We start from the raw sequence: 4,938 nt of genomic DNA on the forward strand, positions 1-4,938 counted from the left end.
GATTTGTTTTCGAAATATACTGTATGCCTTATTGTCATCACCGACACAATGTAAACACCAGAAGCATCTATTCTATTGGCTAATTACCCAGCTGTGTTTAATACTTGATTCTGATTGGTCAGTACCACACTACAATGGTGTGTTATATCTTGCAGGGACAAGGACCTCTCAATCCCATGCCTCAAATCAAACAAATACACAAAAAGAGGATGTGGCATATCCGCCAGTTGACACTGTGGCAAACAAGTTACTTTTCATGACTATTCTAAGCTGGTGAAAAAACAAGGATAATATTTAGAGTGTTATTTTAATGTACTTGGGGAGTACAAAACTTTTGGTTAGTGGATAATGACTACTCACCAGCAGAGAAAAAAGAACAGCACAAAACGACCAGAGAGGTTTAAAGACACAAGAGCTGCAGTGAAAGTGACATATTTAACGCACTTCCAACTATTGATCTGGAAGGACTATTTTTTTAATTGTATAAACAAATCATTTTCAAATAAAAGAAAATCCATTACAGTATTTTTTATCAAGTTTTTTTCTTTGGGTTATAAGCGGGATTATGTTTTTCACATTGTAGACCGACTCACCCTGTCAGGATTCCAATCTGCTATAACCACCTGCTCACTATAGATCCCTTTTTTGTACTTACTTAGAAAATACATTTTACAATAGATAATTATGCTGCAGTAGTGCTGTAGCAATGCACCTTTACTTGTTAAAACTTGGCTTCTTTCCCCGTACTTAGAAACACTTTTTGACCTTGTGTTCTTTTAGTATTTTATCCCTGTATACACTCATTAAATACACTGTATGTGTGGGCTGCAATCTTAAGTGTCAGCTGCATCTTCAGTTTAAGTATGACTCATCTTTTTCCATCTTTTCTCTTCTCACATCAGCTTCTATTGAATTGAAAGCAGAAATATGTACAGTAACCTTGAAGAAACCCATTATTGATAGAGGGACAAGCCAAGGACTATTTCTAACAGCTCAACAGTGGAGGCTGGAGAGTCTCAGTTTGAGAGCATCAAAAGTCAATCTAATTCAAGGTCAGACATGACTCATAAAGGATTCTATAATATGTTAACATTTAAGATGCAGCAAGGTATCTTTAAACAGCCTGACCTTCCAGAGCTCTTTTTTTGATGCTACTTTCACTTGATAAAACACAAGAGAGCGTTCTTTGATCATGCAGCTACCACAGCAAGCAGATTTATGTACGGTACATCATATGGGTGAATACTTGATTCAGACTAGTTGAAAGTTGTCAATTAAATCCTGAGAATCCTGTTCAGCTCTCTGCTTCAGACTCGATGACAGTAAACATTGCCGACTATTTGCTGGTCAAAACCTTTGTGTTTATTAGGGACAATGACATAGCCTCTTAGCTAGCTAACATTATTTTACTTCACGATAAAGATACGGATGTTATTGACTTCATGCTAGTATATCATTAGCTTGGTAGCTAATAGCTGAGCTGTATCTTCCCATGAGCTTAACCAATAAGAGTATAGCATGTTGCTAAGTCATAGCTAGAAGTATTCTGTGAAAAGGAGTGGTGAACAATGTTTTCATCTCATTGGACCGCTGATAGACTTTTTTTTCAGGGTATTTGGCAGACCTCTAGCATTACAGGGAAATTATGTTACACATAGTTCTTAAAAGTGGGCTGCATCTTATACACTGTGTATGTGTGACCAATATACCAGTATATAATGCAGAGAGGTGTTTTATTGTGCTGTGGTATTTAACGTATTTAATTCAATGGCAATATACTAGCTAAACCTTCCTCATAGACATAACACCGTCATGACTGCCACCCACTACACAGGACTGACACTTCACCTCTGTCAGTTGTTGTTGTATGTGGCCTTTTTGCTGCAAGAAGCATACTGTGATACATAGCAACAGAGACCAGGCCAGCAGAAACCATATTTCAACAGCTATTGTCCCTTTTTAGATCATAATCATGTGTTTAAGGAAAACTGTGGTACAAGATGAAGTAGAGGAGTGCTGGTTTGATTGAAAATACTCTTTAACTCCAGTGAAGGTGGCTGGTGTCAATTGGTCAGTGGGTAATTACCTCACAACTATCAAATGTATTGTAGCCTAAGCTCAGCCTCTAATTTATACTCTGCATTTTATGGTATGCCAAATAATGCCCTTTGAATTGTCTATTATCAGGTTTTATGAACTCTGCTATGCATCGGGTGGTTTTGGCTTCCATGACGTCCATGAAACCCTGATGATGGATTATCCCTTAATTATCACGTCATTCAGTAGGGTTTTTGCACCACTCATTATGAAGTAAATACATTACACCGTTAAGACCAATAGTCCTGATCTCAAATTGTTGAACCTCTGTGCTAGACGGTTTTCAGTCATGGTTGTCCTCTCTGCTTTGTTATAGCTCTCCATTTTTCCTCATCTACATCACTGCAAAGCAGGGCAAATTGCTGAATTTTGAAGCTTAAATACAGGTCTGAAGTAATACATTTATTGATGTCACACTACAGACTCTCCTTCCTGCAGTGACATTCTGCTGGTTTAAAACCCTGGAGGATGTTTGGCCTGACTTTAGAGAACAGAGCTACAGTGTGAGGACAATAGAGGAGGTGGTAACAGGAGGATGAGAAGAAAGAGAAGAAGACAGATGGTAAGATAATGAGACAAAACATTCAGCACACTCTCTACTGTTCAGACCTGTCTGTAAAGGAGAGTCTGATTCATACAGGTCGACATCATTTATTTTATGAAAAATGCAGAGGAGTTGCTCATAATTTCTGCCTGCTATCTGTCTCTGTGCATGAGAGCCCCTCCCCCCTCTGCCCTGCAGTGCAAGCAGGCTGGTGGAGTTGGGGGAGGGGGACTCTCTTTCTTTCAGTCTCTGGAGTCTGCTGACAGCTGCTCAGGGAGGCCTGAGGCTGCAGCTCACCGCCAGGCAGAACCACGACCACATCCTGCAGGATTCAGAGCTCATGCATGCTCACGGAGGAAAATCTACAGCGAGCTAAAACACAAAGACGACCGAGTGTTTACTCAGTCTGTCCACTTGTGTTAACCCTTTGGAAACAGAAATACAGAAGGGGTCCCCCTGTCTCACATGAGTCTGTTTTATCGGGCCTTAAAAGATATAAGAACAGAGCTGAATAGTAAGACTCCTTTCCTCTGCAACACCGGGTTGTTCATTAATTCATGACATTGTTACGTAACATAAATTGCAGTAAGAACTGAGTTTCTGTGTGTAATTTAGCAGAGAGAGGTTATTTTACAAAGACCTGCATTAAAAATTTGAACAACTACAGCCTTTACTCTCAATGCAACAGGAATCTAAGAGTTTGTTTTCAACTGTGCATTTGTTGATCATTATGTGACGTTATATATGGAATAAAATGGGAAAATGACTGCAAAAGGCAGGCACGGCGGGCTGTGAGATTATTGCCATTTAAAATGATCTGAAGTAAAAGTTACTAGAGCATAACATATGAATACAATGTTTTGTTTCTGCAGATTTAAGGGATTTAAAATATTACACAAAACTCAAAGAAATGATTCAATAGACAGAAACATCAATAAAGGATTTGTGTCTCTGTCACAGATAAGTCCATTAGATGGACAAATTCATACATTTAGGATCAATATGTTTTATGTTTGTGTGCTTTTAAGCAAAATCTAATGAAAAGCATGTCAATTTTTTGTATAGTCTTATATACCACGTTACTCAGACACAATAACTTTGGTAGACTAACAAAGGGTTCTTTCACACCTGTAGCTCCTTAGCTTAGTTCCGCTTCAGGTGATAAAATGATACATTGTTGCATTTTTCCCTTGGGTCTTCATGTGTTCACACTGCGTTACTGTGAAGAAGGCCAAAGCAGACACAATTGCAGGGCTGTCCTTATGTCATTACATTACAGCCTCCTTAACCATAGCATAGGTAAACAAACATGGGCCATGCGTACTAGTTGCACTTTGCATTGTGGGAAGCTTGCTCAAAGATGTTAACTAATCATAACTAGTTAGCCTACCAACAAAATAAGCCATGGGTTGACTTGGAGCAGTGGGGAAAGCCAATGGCTCATCAACATTTGGGCAGATGAGCACACTTGTCAAATGTTGGACACCACACATAAAGATACAGAATGTTATGAACTTGTGTTGGGACATTAAAGGCCCCAACCCGTAGATCATCTTAACATTTATTTGAAGGTTCGTTAGAGGTTCTTTAAGTGCTAAAATATCTAAAAAACTATTTTCAAATGGGGGCCTGTGGTATAATTTGTCTGTTTCAGGGTCCCTTTGGGAAAAAAAGTTGATTATTGACATAAACTTACATAATAATACAGTTTTAATAAAAATACAGATTAAATACAAATTTCTTGTTTTTGCACTACACTCACACCTCATACCCACACCACTGTGACGCGAAGCTCCAAACAATATCATTTGCCTCTTATTAAGTATGAAAAAGTTGGCAACCCTTCTACTGCGACTGCTAACAACACCAACTGCTGTGCCACCTCAATCACTGCTGGAGTGTGATGAGTCAAGCAGCAATTTGTTCTGAGCTTGGCTCGCTTGTTTTGGTTTGCTTCAGATTGTGATGGTTATGTTCACATGTGTCCTAATGACCTGTGCAAGGAGAGAAAGGCACCCTGTTTAAGAACAATTTATCCAACCAACCCTGATGTGAAAGCACCTTACATAACCATTTGGCTTTGGTTGTAAAAGTGTATGAGTGTGTAGCAATTACAGATACTCTCAGGAAAAGTCATCCTAAGCAAAAATACCAATGTATGCACTGCTGAAGAAGCTCCATTGCAGAGTTAAAGGGGTCAGTCATTGCTCTATTTGTCTAAACATTGAAAGTTTTGAAGTCCAGCATAACTGATGACTGCTTCCTGTTAGGACCCAGACTGTGATGACAGCAGGTTA

At 39.0% G+C, this 4,938-nt stretch overlaps 1 long non-coding RNA gene across 1 annotated transcript; it reads left to right on the top strand.

The window, feature by feature from the left end:
- Nucleotides 1-908: 908 nt before the first annotated feature.
- Nucleotides 909-3,419, top strand: LOC117811377. Its single transcript, XR_004630990.1, has 3 exons — nt 909-1,052; nt 2,520-2,659; nt 2,840-3,419. It is a non-coding gene; the product is annotated as an uncharacterized LOC117811377 (long non-coding RNA).
- The last annotated feature ends 1,519 nt before the right edge of the window (nt 3,420-4,938 follow it).

This window comes from Notolabrus celidotus, chromosome 4 (assembly GCF_009762535.1).
Source record: "Notolabrus celidotus isolate fNotCel1 chromosome 4, fNotCel1.pri, whole genome shotgun sequence".
Taxonomy (NCBI): domain Eukaryota; kingdom Metazoa; phylum Chordata; class Actinopteri; order Labriformes; family Labridae; genus Notolabrus; species Notolabrus celidotus.